Source organism: Thamnophis elegans, chromosome 2, assembly GCF_009769535.1.
Source record: "Thamnophis elegans isolate rThaEle1 chromosome 2, rThaEle1.pri, whole genome shotgun sequence".
NCBI lineage: Eukaryota > Metazoa > Chordata > Lepidosauria > Squamata > Colubridae > Thamnophis > Thamnophis elegans.
In genome coordinates this window covers 59,652,084-59,668,333 of record NC_045542.1, presented here as the reverse complement: position 1 = coordinate 59,668,333, position 16,250 = coordinate 59,652,084, and the positions used below count along the sequence as shown (strand labels likewise).

At 34.5% G+C, this 16,250-nt stretch overlaps 1 protein-coding gene across 1 annotated transcript in view; it reads right to left on the bottom strand.

The window, feature by feature from the left end:
- Positions 1–16,250, bottom strand: part of TBCD (tubulin folding cofactor D) — a 178,474-nt gene that overhangs the window by 91,187 nt on the left and 71,037 nt on the right. The window lies entirely within an intron of this gene.

Here is a 16,250-nt window from a genome sequence, read left to right as displayed (position 1 = left end):
TTAGCCTGTAATAAATTTGATGGTCAAATATATAAAGAGTGGGGAAAAGCATGGACTTATTGTCTATTGCTCTAGAGGGCAGGAGCAGAACTAATGGATTAAAATGAAAATGAATCAGGTTCAGGCTAGGCATCAGCAAAAACTTCTTGATTATGTAAGTTGTCAGTGTAGAGAAGAGGTTTCTCATAAGCTGGAGAATTCATCTTCACAAGAGGTTTTCAAGCATAGACTTCCACATTGAACAGGGGCTGAACTACATGATTTGTAAAGTCTCTCAAACTCTATGATTCTTTACTCTAACTCGAAAGATTATATAGTTTGTTACTCAGAACATGAGTTCACATAAAGGAATGAAATGCCAGTGATACTCAAAAAAGATGTAGGCAGTTAAATATTTGTTCAACTAACCAATTAAGCAGTATATGTCTCCTACTACAGTTGAAACGGAGGAAGACATTCAAGGATTTTTACGATGAATTGCACAAGATGTTAGATGCAACATCAGTAACATTATTAACACAAAAATACAAAAAGTGAAGTCGTAACATCAGTAACATTATTATAATGAGTGACTGGAATACAAAAAATGAAGAAATGAAAGACAGCAATCAAACCAAGAATTTGATATGGTGAAGTTAATCAGGTTTTGTGAAAAGAATTCTTAATTTATTACTAATATTTGCCTCAAGCAATATACACTTTACAAATAATATCTCTGGATGGACATAAAAAAATTGACTCCATAATGATAAACAATAAATAGAAAAGTCCAATTCAGTCTCTCAAACATTTTTAGATACAAATGATGGAAAATACTGAATTATTGGAAGCAAATATACAAAGTAGACTTAGAAAACTAAAGGGAGAAACAAGTGCCAGCAAAATATATTCCGGGGGACATACAGTCAAACTTAAGATCAATGTAAAGAATCAATTGAAAATGCTTAGAATGTGAGGAAAATTACAATTGAGGAACTATGGGAAAAAGTTAAGTGTCTTCACTATTTCAATCGAAAATGTTAACAAAGAAATAAAACAAACAAAAAGAAAAATATTTTTAAAGTTAGCGCATTCACTAAAAAATGTATAGCTAAGATGGACTCACAGAAGATATTTAATAGACAAATGAAATTAAAGGAAGATAGAAAAGCTATATTGAAACTATTGAAAGTTTTTGCAGAATGACAGGAATATTTGTAGAGAGACAATATATTTAAGAACTAGAAAGTTATCAAAAAAGAGTAAAGGTAATCCTCAACTTAATGACTGAAATTGGAATAAGAATTTCTATTACGAAGCAAGGTGGTTGTTCAATGAGTCATACCCAGTTTTACAACTTTTTTTGCCATGGTTGTTAAAACAAATCACAGCAGTTAAGTGAATCACATGATCACTAAGCAAATCTGGCTTCCCCCATTGGCTCTGCTTGTGGGAAGATGGATGTGAAAGAAACAAATAGCAATCACATGACCCTGAGACATCGCAATCACTGTAAATATATGCCAGTTGCCAAGCACCTATGTTTTGATCATGTGACCGTGGGGATGCTGCAGCAGTGATATGTGCGAGGACCAGTTGTAAGTTCCTTTTTCAGTGGTGTTGTAACTTTGAATGGTTGCTGAAAAAATGGTTATAAATTGAGGATTAGCTGTAGATGCAGATTAAATGTTCACTGAACTATTTAAATCTGCAGGATTAGAGAATCATAACTGCTCTATATCAACTAACATGGTTTACACTTTGGAATGATTACTGTAATATACTTTTAGTAAAGAAAGGAAATGGAGCCCACTTCACTATAGTATTATCTGTTCTATTTTAACTTCCAAAAATGGGAAGGAAAGAACAAGAAAAGAAAAGAAAAATAATGGATCTGATACAATTTTGATCAGAGTACTTTTCCAATAGTTAGTTTTAACCATTCAGTCGTGTCCGACTCTTAGCAACTTTATAGGCAAGTTCTCTCTGTATTATCCTATCAAGGAAAGCTATGAGCATTTTGTTGATCTATTAGGAGGAGAGCAAATGATTAATTGGCTACTTTCTTTTAAGAAAACAATAAAAGCTAAGATAAAAAAGTTGGTCTTTATTTCCCTACAGCACATAGCACGTCATCTGCTAAATTATGTTCAATGGTAGATTAACATTCCAGCTCTTGACAGCATGAATCCCTAAATATATACAGAAGTGATCCAGAATATAGTAATTCTTATTTTCCTATGAATCACAAGTTTAAGACATTAAGCATTAAACTGATGTATTTTTGCCCCCAAAATTGCCTAGACTGGCAGACTTGCTCAGACTTGTAACATCCCACCAAAGTAGGAGATTAGAAGACATTAAGGAGGACAAAAGAGTGCTTCAAAAGGTGTTACACGTAAGTCAATGATTGTGCAAGCGGAACTGGAAAAGCACACAGGAAGGGATTGTGTAAAAACTTCACAACTTTGGAGTATAGCTAGTCTTCAAATAGTGTTTGCTATTTATCAGGATGTTAAAATGTAAAGTCTCTTTCAATTAAAACTCAGTGACTTCATCAAATGTAATTTAAAATGAGATATGCAAATGGAGATGTGCTGTATGAACAATAACTAAAAATATGTAAAAACCTGGCTACATTATCTGAAAGAAAGCAATAATATTGACTTTATTTAAAATTTAGAGACTGTCCGACTCCCAATGATTCTGGATGGCTTAAATTAAAAAAAAATATTGAGCAGCCTGATATATATCTGTGTCTATTGAAGGACTATTACTCAGTTTCTTGGTTTCTAGCCTGGTACCTTAACCACTACTCCACAGAAAAAAATCCAACTGGGGTACAACTATCACCCAGCCCAAAGTCTGGGAGAATAACCAGTCTTCATCTGGATTTCTGAGGAGATAGCATTCCAGAAGCTACAACAGAGAAGATCTGTTTCCTCGATCCTATTAGATGAAACTGCTTAATTGATGGGACTCAGAGAACACCGACTCTGCTCAACCTCGCTTATCTCTTTTCTATTAGGCACGATATAATGACACTGTATATTTCTAAATCTCTATAATTTGTTAGTAATGAAAAAAAAATCTGACAAACTGGAATTCTACAGACAAATCTAAATATGGGAGCAATAATTACTAAAACTTTATCAATGCCTTTGCCCACTAAATTGAATTGAATGTCAGAAGACATAGCCTGCTTTAAGAGGCATATTATGAAACCTATGCATTTTTAGCCAGATTTTTTTTCCAAATGATATGCCAAGACACACTAGTATTATTTCATACCAGTTGCATTGTACAAAATGTTGTTAACAATGATAACAATCAACACTGCATAAAACCTAGAATTATATCGCCTCCAATATGATTATTGCACTCATCCTCTTTTGAAGGGTGTCACCTATCAGGTGATTGGTCCATATAAATGTAACAATTATACAATACTGGATGAAAGTACAATTAGTTCACCTCAAGAGTGGAAAACAGCTACCAGCTTTTCTAGGTCAATTTTCCAGGACCAGTTATATCCATTAATGAAGAAAACAAGAAGCATCCTGTCTCCGAGGCTGTGCTCCCTGAACTTGCATATCCAGGTATTTTATTCTATTGCCTCCAGTTTAATACAATACCTATTGCACCTGCAGATTTTGTTCTACTTCAGCTACAGCCCAGTTGAGCAGGTCTGCCCAGAAGCTACCACTTCCAGGGAGTGGCTGGCTTTTAATAAGCTCTTAGATGCCCTGGGATCATGCCCAGAGGCCAGCATCACTTCCCTAGCTTTCTTCAGATTGACAAACATAAAAAAAACCAGATTAACTTTCTTAAAGAAACCTTTTTGATTCTCCAGAATCTATTGATTTCCAAGTAGTGGATACATTGGTCTCTTTACCAGCCTGCTTCAGATTAGCAATATTTGAAAAGTAAAGGTCCATGGCTTATTTTAAGTTACCTTCATATTTACTCTAATTCTTCCTTTAAAGTGTACACACTAGTCAATCCAATATTTATCAGTTTGGCTTACATGGATACAAACTAAAAGAGAAAAAGAACAAATTCCATGACAATCAGATTCTGGGATACTGTCACAATAAATACATGCTGGTTGCCAAGCACTTGAATTTTGATCATGTGACCATGGGGACCATGCTACAATGGTGGTTAAGCACAAGGACCTTAAATCATGTTGTAACTTTGAAAAGTTGTTAAATGAACGTTCATAAAGTTGAGGACTGCCTATATGGAAAAGTAATACTGGCAAAGGCAAAGAAGCAAGCACCAACTATTGCATTTAAAAAGACCTAACTATATGCTCAGCCTAGTTTATTTCAAAAATTCCTCAATTTTACCAACTATCTGTCTTTGCAAAGATTTGCATTAGCTACAAATCTAAAGCTGACAAGGAAATAATATACTGTATACCTGACACAAAACTCAGCAACTTTTATATCACAAGCTCCACACAAACAGAACTTCAGATTGAACAAACACCCACTAGCATGCATGAAGACAGATACCAATTAGGACATATCTATAGTTGTCACATGAAATCAGCACAAAAGTCAGCACAAAAAAAAATGGCTAACTTAAATAATCAGGTAACAGATGTTTTACCTATTGAAGAGTAGAACTTTTAGGTTGGCCACCTAAAAGATCATTTTTAGTGTCATCCTGACTTCCTTTATTAGACTACAATCTGAAAGCAAGGCAGATCAACCAGCAACTTGTTCTTTCTTTGCAACATCCAAGTTGAACCATCCTACCATATTTCCCCATTTCCTTGCTATTCAATGTTCATTTCCAGGGTATTTTCTGGGTCTGACATATCTTGTCTTTCTATCATGTGTCTTAGCACTAAGCTTCAGTGTAACCAGATGTCTGGATTTCTCCCACATTTTTTTTAAAAAAAACAACCCTCTGGTTCTGTCTCAAAAAGAAAACCAAAGTAGAGTATTTTCAACCTTTCTAAGACAATCCCCTTAATTATTACCTTATTGACCAGGAGTAGTATTTATTTTAAAATTATGGAATTTAGGACAAATAACTTCTACGGGGCTCATACAATTAAATATATCATCCCATGTGGAATTTGTTTTTCAAAAGCAGCAAAGCAGTCAATCAGTCACATGGCATACTTCATGTCTATGGAGATTCTCAGTCATTCAGGTCATGGTTGTCCCAAAGCTGCTTTTTCAAGAGGCAACTGGATTTTCTTTGTTTTTTTCCTTGAAAATGCTTCACTTCTCACACAAGAAGCTTCTTCAGTCAGAACTGAAGAATACTTCTTGAGTTAGAAGTGAAACGTCTTCAAGGAAAAACAAAGAAAATCTAGTTGCCTCTTGAAAAAGCACCTTTGGCACATGGCATACGTCATTACTCCCCTTTGTCACCATAGAGCTGTTTCCTTCTCAAACACCATCCAGAAGGGTTAGTCGGACAATTGATCCAATATTGCAATATTTGTCCTACATGCTAACATCCCAATAGCTATATTTTATACCAACTGCATTCCCAGGTTGCCTTAAGAGATATTTTATGCATATATCACTAACAGATAATAGAACCTGCTTTTTACCTTTCATCTGCTTCTAACTTCTCCAATCTTCTATTTATGCCTTGAAACTCAACTTTTTACCTATATTTTCACATTTACATTCATCTTGTGCCTTCTCATCTGTGTGATCTAGTGCTTGATCTCAAGCTTCCCTGTATTCTGTTTTCCATCACCATCCACCTATCTGAGGAAAGGTTTAACATTAAAAAATACATTAAAATAAAATTATCTAATCTGAAATACATGTTCCTTTTTCAGTCATAATAAATAGAAAATGTTATGTATTTGGGTGGCAACCTCAGAAGCTACAAGGCTTCTAAGATCTATGTCCGAAAGCCTAATTTTTTTGAAAAAGGATATGTAGCAATAAGAAAAAGTCTACCCCCCACCCTCCAAACCATTTGTTGGAGAATAACAACAGGACTAAGAATCTGGCTTGAAACAAGATATCATTAAATGACAACACAAAACAAATAATTGTAATATCAACTACACAAAAATGAGGACAGGTTTTAATAGTTAAAAGTGAGCAAAGAGAGTAGTAGTTTACCTTTCTCTGCCAAGGAAAGAATGTGTTTCTCTGAAGAAGAATTTTAAAAAATAAAGTACATTTCCAATCAACTATCATGTTTGATCAGGCTGCTTCTTTAGTGCTAACTGTAGGTACTATAGATAGTATATTTCATTTTGAATACAGTTTTAATTTTTAATTCTTCTTCATGGAAACGCATGCTTCCCTTGTCAAAGAAAGTCAAATTACTATTATTCTTTGTAAAACCATGCTACATAACATTTGTAGTAATTGCTTCCATTCCAGATAGGCACAACACTCACAGAGAGAGAACAAGGCCAACAGCATGAGAATCCTCCTCCTTACAGAAATTACATTTTAATATCTTAATATTCATGTTAACTTGATCACCTCTCCCTAAATGGTGTTCACAATCTCAAATAACATCCAGTTTCCACTGCCTCCCACCAACAAGCAACGGTAGGAAGCCCAAGTGGCAGGACAGCATCTCACTGCACTGCAGTCTCCACAATGCCATTCATTGCTTGTTAAGACCCAGTTTTACCTTTCCTCCAACGCTTATCTGTCACATCTATTCAGGTTGTGCAGAGAAAAAACACTAGTACAGGGAGTTGCTGCTTTAGTTATGACCATAGCAAGCAGAATGGGCACAAGAGACTGGCAACAGCAGGGGATTGTTCTGGCGTACAGAGCATAGAGAGGGAGAGATTCAGGGAGACCTAAAGCAGACAGCCCTTTAAATCTGTCCTTTGAGTTTATTTTTACAGTAAATATAACTCTAAATGTACATACCAGGACTGAAATAACTTTAGAAATTACTAAACATTTATTTTTATTTAAATATGTAATTTTGGAGAACAATATTCTGACTCGCATAATATCGTGCTAAATTGTCTTTCACTATTCTTGAGTACAACTTCTTACCATAATCCCCTGCTAGCAAATCTAATTGTTCTCCCTTTTCTCCTCCCTGTCTCCTATGGTGAGCCCATATCATGAGAGTTTACTTAAGATACCCTGTCCATTCCCTTATAAATAGAAAAAGAAAAAGAAATGAGTAAGGATCATTAGGTCCAGCATCTTAAACAAAAGTTTGTTTACTTTAAAGTAGTACATACACCAAGTTTCAGCAAATTGCTGAGGTGATTATAGATTTGAAAGCTGTAGGCTAGATATGGTGAAATCTCTTGTAGGCAGAAGCTGGTACATCTGAATCATCTATCATTATTTCTGCTATTAAGTACTGAATTCACATCCCTCCTTAAAAAAAAGAATACCACATCAAATAACAATAAATCAAATAAGAGAAATTCATATAAGGCTTGAACATATAATAGTTGCAAATATGAAACAAAATATTAAAATCAAAATGTTCTTAAGTTAAAACTCTGAATTTAAACCTTTCATCTCAACATATTCTTAAAGCAGAGGCGGCAAAGGAAATACATTTCGTATCCTGGCACTGACAAAGTAGAAGAGTCCTTTCCACTAATATAACATTTGGATTACTGCAAACATGTGCTTCTTTAGAAGGGCTACTCCTTTAGGCTGTAATAGCCTGGCAGGATAATGAGGTGACACCGAAGGCATTAACAACACCATGGATCTTTCAGTATAGAACTGATGTGAACACAGTACTGTGTACTGATAAACTAGTTACTGTATTGAGTAGCAACTGATTTTTTTTTCCAGCTTCTCTTAAAGGTAGCCCCATATTGCAATAGCATAGATCCTGAAATGGAGTTGTAGTTGATACTAGGAATATGATTGCGTAAGCACTGCTATCTGGAACCACCACCACCCTAAAGTAATGCCAGATCAAGAAACACTCCTAGGTGGAAATCTGACAAGAGACATGCAAGCCCTTCAGAACAGGTTGAATCTTAATCTCCAAGCCTGATTTTCTACTGATTAACAATGCCTCTGTTCTGCATGTATTTAATTTGATTATGCCACTCAAATACAGCAGACAATACCAGTTACTTCTTTGGTGCTAGATGATGAAAAGCAGCAGAACCTAGTAGTTGTGCTTCTCTATGATTGCATGAATTGTTTACATTACATAAAACTAAACAGGTATTTTGAGAGGGAATTTAAATTACAGAATATGTGCTATCTGGGTTTCATCTATAAGAAAACACAAGGAAATGCTAAGTTGAGGCAAAGACTTGTGTATGCATCTCAACAGATTTCTCTACATAAATAACTTAAAAAGAAAGAAAGAAATGGCTTGCAGCACTTTTACTACTATTTATGTATCAATCTGAAAAGCAAACTAGATTTATCACTATTTGTAGATCTTTTCTTTTGAAAGCAAAATAAACACATTTACAAAGCACTGCTGCTAACCACAGTTTAACATAGTTTTGCATAGGCCTGGTGGCTCTCTCCTCATCCCCATATGTTGGTCTACAAGCAAACTCATGTGCTTTTTTATTTTCTGTAATTATTTATGGTCAAGAGAAGCCAGAGCAGGAATCTTGATTCCTTTAAGCTTCTTTATGATTTCCATTTTAATCTTCTTCTGAAGAAGAGTAGTCATCACTCTAGGTTTGAATGATATATTCATTAGAAAACAAACCAAGGACAATTTGAGGAAAATTGCTACTGGGTGTGTAGAAAGCTAAACTGTAGTTAGCGGCTGTTATATTGGAAAGCATCCCCTAGGTAAATAAAGAAAAATTATACCACCTATTTTGTCTTCACTTTAAAATGGAAGGAGTAAAAGGAGACTGTATCATTGGCAAGACGTTCAAGAAATCACTTCTTGAATACTGCACTGATAATTTCATAGGGCATGAAACTTATGAGGCCAGACAGAGAATATTGCCAAATAAACAATATTATCTTCAATTAGAGGGGCATTAAAATTACCATCATATTATTGAATCATACCCAAGCACAATTGCTTAAGCACATCCATTTTTGTAAAGCACAACTAGAAGAGCTCTTTTCATGTTAAAGGATCATATGGGGATTGTAAAAAATACTGTTAAGAAATACATATTTTTGAAAATATGGAACAGATTCCTTTTTACATTTAAAAGCATACAATTCCTGGACCACACCCTGATCACTTCCCATTTGGGTTAAGATTAGAGTTTGGACTACTGCAATGCACTCTATATGGGCTGCCCTTAAAGAACATCTAGAGCAAAGATGTCAAACTCCCGGCCCACGGCCCAGAGACGTCACGTGTTGGTCACATCCATGCCCGGTTTAGCGAAGGGGAAAAGTCATGATACGTCACAAGATGCTGCATGATGCTGCAAGTTTGACACCCCTGATCTAAAGGCTTCAGTTGGCTCAAAACATAGTGGCATGCATGTGCAAATCTATATTTCTTTTGAGGGAGCTGAATTAATTGTCAATTTGCTTCTAGGTGCTGGTTATCAGCTGTAAAGCCCTTACATGGGGGTTATCTGATGGATCACCTCTCCCCAATTACATCTACCTGCCCCACCAAAACAGAAGTTGCAGGTCATAACTATCAAGGAAGCTGATCAAATGCCTGGTTTTGTTTCTGCCCTTGTGGATAGGGAAAAGTTTAAATTGTGGGTTTTTTAATTGTGGATATTTAATGTTGTACACATCTGAAATTACTGTGAGTTGCACAACTACATAATTTTGTATGTATAAATAAATCAATATCTTTTCAAATTTAGTATTAACTTTGGGTTCTAGCCTAGCTTTTCCCATAATGTTCCAGATATAATGGACTACAATTCCAGTAATTACTAGACAAGATGTCATATATACCAGTGCTTATTTGGGATGATCAGAATCAAAGAGTCCATTCTATCTACAGTTTGCACATAGATTTGAAAATAAAAACCAATCCTTCCTTCCTTCCTTCCTTGCTAGGTTCTCTGAGAGGCGTCCATCAATTAGAAAAAAGATACTTCAGAGTGTCCCTGATGTTCCACCTGTTGCTCTGCTTAGTAGAATTGTATTATTAATCTATGCACTCAAGCAGCTTTCTGGCACTAAGTCCTAGCTCTAAGAATCAAACTATATTATTATTATTATTATTATTATTATTATTATTATTATTATTATTATTATAACTATTCCATCTTTATCTCCTTAATAAATTTCTGTAGGAAGAAAAGTGCTGGGAATACAGAGTGCAATTAAAAATGGGTTGTGACAACAAATGAGCCTCCTGTAAAATTGGATGCTCAGGCACTAAATTGAGTTTTTTTTCTTTCTAGTAAGCCTAAACAACAGTTTATTCATACACACACACACACACAATAACACACAGTAATCATGTAATAATAATACAATTCTCATACAATATGCTTAGTGACCGTTCAACTTAATCCATGTCCTGCTGAAATGACTTGGTTCCACTTACAATCCTATGGCTGCCAACAGCTGACAAGCTTTGGCAAGTTTCTACAGCACAGAGTCTTGCTGTTTCTGGACAGAAGTTATCATGAGGACAAACACAGGGGGGAGGTGGAGGTGGAAGGTAGGTTACAGAATACAAGTATTCTTGCTGAAAGACCAGGATAAGAAAGTACAAACCAAGTCATGTCCTGGGTTGCAGCCCGCAACGATCATTTGGTCTTAAGTTATAAACTCCCTGTTACTCAGAAATGATTTTAAACTGAGAACCGTGCCTGTGTCATGTTCCATTCCCCTTGACAGGAGGCTGTTCATCAGAGAGTGGCACAAATACTGCTTGTTGAAGGCAACAGACATGGCAAAAGTTCTGCTCGATAGCTTGAATGCTGAGGCAACATCAAATGAAAGCAATAGAGGGAAACACATGAACTGTAGCTTCAGGCTGAAGTAATATCAGGTGCATCTCTACACCCTCAGGGCTTAACTCCTACACTTTTAAGTCCCTCCCATTGAAACAGCCTCCTTCAGTTTCACTTAATCAGGCAGTGAACAGGTACTTCTCTCTCAACACTGACAGCAACAGTTTAATAGTTCCGAACAAGTTGGATCTGAGTTCCTGAACTGGCAGGTAAGTTAACTTTCAATCACTGAACAATTTACAAAATGATTTAAAAGAAAAGACGAGCATCTAACTAAAGTATGTTAGTTAAGTGTATTCCTTAGCATGTTCTGCCTTTCTGGCAAGACAGTTTTTCCAGTACAGGTGCATTATTCTTAAAAGCAGATTTATGATATAATGTGTAATTTGTTATTTAAACCTGTACAAAACCTTGTCTATTTACTATATTATTATATCCAAGCTAGGGTGCTGTTACAGCTGTTTTTAAGATGAATTTATTAATTTTCAGTGTAAAATACAACTTTTAAAATTCCCTCATTTAACACATTCAAGTGAAGTATTCTTACTTGTTTAAATATTTAAATGAAGAAGCCAAGTTTTCTGATGTATTCAAATGAGTAAAATATTAGTTGCTATGACAGTCATAGTTAAGACTTTGTTAAGGTGTGTGTGTGCGTGCGCATTAAATATGTGAGATAAAAGTATATTGTATTGCTAATTTACTTTGGAAAATAAATAAATGAATGAACACCTATTGTGATTAGTATAAAATGGACTTAAGTTGCTTTAAAAATGTAGAACCAAATAATTCTTGTGCTTGGAATTTATAAATGTAAAATCTTTTTTTCATTATAGTTCATGATGACTTTATATCCATCATCAAGCATGCTTTTTTATTTTTGTTAATAAAATCACTCATTTTAGTTTTAAACATTAGCAATCCAGAAGGGTGGAGTACCTAATCACTGGAAAATCTGGAATAAAATTCAGAAATCTCATTCTTGCAAAATGCTGGATAGGTGACAGTGGCATGATTTTAAGTTATGCAATAATGCCACATCACAATATTTTAATCATAGCATGCCCTTCTAAAATGCTCCACCTCAACAAAGACTCATCACGTAGATCAATATCACAAAAAGAATGCTGCAACAGCAGCAGACCATATGCATAATGTTTCTTAAAAATGGTTGCGTAGCCAGCCATAGCTATGATATATTAAGCAAGATCATTTCACAAATGTACTCTAAAGAATATTTTGAAACAGCACTTTTTAATGTTTTTTAAAAATGAAATACTGTATATTGGGAAAGTATTATGATTATTTTTCAGTGCTGAATTCAAAATATTTACACAGGTAATAATAACAAAGGCTAATAAAAATTAATATAGATTTGTTTGTTTAAAAAAAAGATATATTTAAGGCCAAACAAGACTTCAAATTTACTCCCAAATCTATAAAAGCTCATCCTTTCACAGGCATGACCACCGCCAGTTTAATCGGAATAACCCAGAAACAATGCTAGAATCAGAAAATGTATGTCCACATGTATCTTACCTGGCACTAGCACTGTTTCAGTTTAGATTGTTTTGTTTCACAAAAATAGAAGTAGGAATTTCATTTTAACTCTATTAATTATATCTTCAGGTAATATTTCTTTTTTTAAAACTAGGAATGGCAATTCATGTTTTTATATACCAACCATAATTCATATTTATCACAAGCCTGTACCAATCTATAGTTAAAGTCATCCACGTTCATTCCAAATATGTTATGGAATACTTAAGACTGCAATTCTATATTTATTCGCAGCGAAATCAATTTAACAGCATACGTATATTATTATTTACATAGATTTTTGCTGTAAAGATTATTTTGTACCCGGTGCTTTCTCTATTTGAAATTATTATTTCAAAAAAGTTTGATTATTAAGTTATCTGTTATTGGAAAGATATGTCTTAGAAACTGAGATGCAAGTTTCCATACACATGATAAATATCCATAGAAATTCAAAGTTTCCTTTAATTCTGCAATAAATTAATAAAAATTTAGTTTTAGCAAGGAAACATGTACTACTTATTTTTGCTTTTTTTTGTTCTTCAAGAATTAATGGTGCATACTGAGCAACCTTTTATTGTATTTCAGTATACTCTTATTTCAGAATACAAATTCAAACTGCTATTGGCTTTGTAAACCTTGGGGACAGTTTGTTGTGGCAACAGTAACTTGAAGTATTATTTGCACAGAGGCTTATAAATTAGTACAAAGGTTGGACAGAAACTGGTAGCACGTTTTCAGACTAATACATTTTGTTGAAAGGAATAAGTTTTGTGAATTGTAATTTCACATCATCAGATACTAATTATTTCATTAATAAAATATGTTAGTCTGAAAACTTGTTATCAGCTCCTGACTTGGCTACAATGGCTTACGATTTTCAAATAGCACCTATATTTAATGGCACTTGCTTGAAGTATTCCAAATTTGGAAATAGCAGCTGAAATACATAGCTTACTTCACACAAAGCTAGCACAAAGAGTACTTTAAGTATAAGCTGAACTCACCAAATCTTTCACTTAGATTATACAGCATTATCTAAATTTAAAATTACATTGTTCAAGCACTATTTTGCTGCTTTATGATGGGTATTTATTTTCTGTTAATATTGTCCAAATAAATTAGCGTGCACATAGAAATTAATTCAAGCAACTATGTCAGAAAGCTAATATATTAACATTCACTTGCTATTTAATTATCTTCCAAGCTGCAATACTATTTCTGTAGCTGAGATCCAACGAGTCACCCATACTAGGGCTTACGATTTTCAAATAGCACCTATATTTAATGGCACTTGCTTGAAATATTCCAAATTTGGAAATAGCAGCTGAAAAAGCCCCACCAAATTTGTCTTAAGCATCTTTTACATTCTAACCTGTATCAGAAGAAAATAAAAATTACTTTTTCATCTTTTATGGAACGGTATTCTACAAATATCACTAATAAACCAGTATGTAATGAATTAAAGGGAAGCAAAATTCATTCAGAATGATATACATTTTGATATTGTAAATGATGGGTCAATCTTTCATAATGAATAGAAAAATATTAAGTTCAAAAGTAACAGGAAAAGGTCAAGTGACATTGTAAAATTTAAAGCAAAGTATGGTGTGAATTTTTATTCACAAGTATGAATTTAAAAATCCAGGAAGACCCACATAAAGTTTTATTGACATATATTTGTTTTTAAGGAATTACAAAGTGTATAGTTTAATTTACAATCACATGTATAATATTTTTACATTTAAAATATTAGATACTCTGTGTTTACTTTACTTTGTAGTTTAAACATTAATGGGAGAAAAGTTTTCAGGAAATTGTAAAGCCATCACTTCCCTGTATTACTGTAGTTTCGGGTAACAGATACAGTATGTGGTTTTGCAACAGTCATCATTTTGATAATAGTGCTTACAGTTCATGATGAAATCATCACTTTTTAGATCTCTGCCATAACACATCTATAAAATCATGAGAACATGACTCTAAGAGATTCTCACGCCTTCAGAATCAGTACACATAATGGAACAAGTTAATACAAGCCCGTCTGACTTATCTGCAGAGCAAATCACCAGCCTGTATTAAAAGTATCCATTTGTTTTATTTTCAAGAGAAAGCAAGTAGATTATGCCTCTATAAATCAATGGATGCTGGACTCTTATATTTTTATACCTTAGAGACTAGCCATGCTACACAACAGTGAGTTCTAACATAATTAGAAACCAACAAAGAAACTGCAACAAGATGTCATTTCATAACTTAACAGCAGACTCACTGTGGGATGTTGCAAATTATGCATACAAGCCGGTCCTTAAATATTTGCTTAGGCTGCTTAAAAAGCTTGTTTGCTCTCTAGTAGAGCTGGGTCAGCTCTCCAGGATGAAGTCAATCCCACTCCACCCTACTTCTCCCTAGCATGGAATCTCTTCCTCTTTCCCCAACTGGCTCAACTGGATTATACTCAAGCTTCTACTTTTGTTACCAGGACCTGCCTTCTCTTCACATAGTCTCATCCACCTACAGCTCCCTCTCCCTCTGCTTTCATCTAATCCCATCACATCCTGAGTGGATAGTCCTCCAGTGCTGTTTGTAAGAGTTCTCTTTAATTAATTCAACTAGAATTTCAGGTAGGAGACACCTCTGAACCTCAGGTCAGTTAATTAGGGTGCTACTCCAGACTTACGTGCTTCCCCTTAGGGCAATCTTGTTTGTAAAGGCTAAGATTCTTCTAAATTAGCTTCACTTTTCTCATACTTCATTTGGATTCAGGGGCAAACCCATACAGTTAAGTCTGTGTATGGCATCAAATTATTCAGGATGGCAAGAGCCACAGCAAATAATGAAGAACTCTTTTACAGTGAGAAATGTGTGGCAAAAAGGTCAAAGAGATTCAGTATTCATACTAGGGCAGAATGATCATTTCACATATAAATGACTATATCTCCTCTTTTAGAGAGAACTATGTCTTGCCCAGGAAAGATATTTTAGAACTGGTGATAACTCACTAAAATATAAATGCAAGATATATCAGCAAGGAGAAATAAAGACTCAATTCTATGTTGTAGACCTGAGTTTTCTATAAGAGTGTAGCACCACTGTGATGGGATGATTCATCATGTTCTAGCACCTTTGTCTTGACATTTAAATTTCATTCTACTCAAAGATAGTATACTGGGAATAATTTTCATTCTGATGACCTATTTATACCCTTCTCCAAAAATTCTATTTCTCCACTCGGTTGTTCAGTTTTGTTCAGTTTCAGCTGTTTCATGAATATTTTCATTTGTATCCCAAAACATTTGGCCATAGCATAAATACCATTTTCAAGATATAAATCTTCCAGAACAGAAAATGACCCATAGTCTTCAGGTACATTTTGGAGAACAATGGAAAATTCAGAGTCAGGATAATGTAGCAGTTAAGATTTTAGACTAGAAACAGAGAGATTCAAGTTCAAGCCCATTCTCAGCCATAGAAACTCAATGAGTGACTTTCATACCAACCTAACCGACAAGTTGTTGCTGTGGAGAAAAACAAAGTAGAAATGCTATAGATTCAGCTTCAGTTTAGGAGAAAAGGTGGGATAGTTACATAATGAATATATTCTAAATAAATAAATGACAGAATGTCTCAGCCCAGAAGACAGAGATGTGCATATCCTTGATCCTTATAAAAAGGACTTTAATCTTTCTAACACTATTTTTTGTATTACAGTTTCCTGTTTGCAAACGCCATTCTTTCCTGACATTTCCAAAACTGCCTTCATATCAAATCTTTTGGAAAGTCTTTCTTTGAGCTGGAAGAAACATTAAAAAGCACAAATTAATTTTAAATGAACTAAAGCTCTGTTAACGAATTGCCATAAGGACAATCC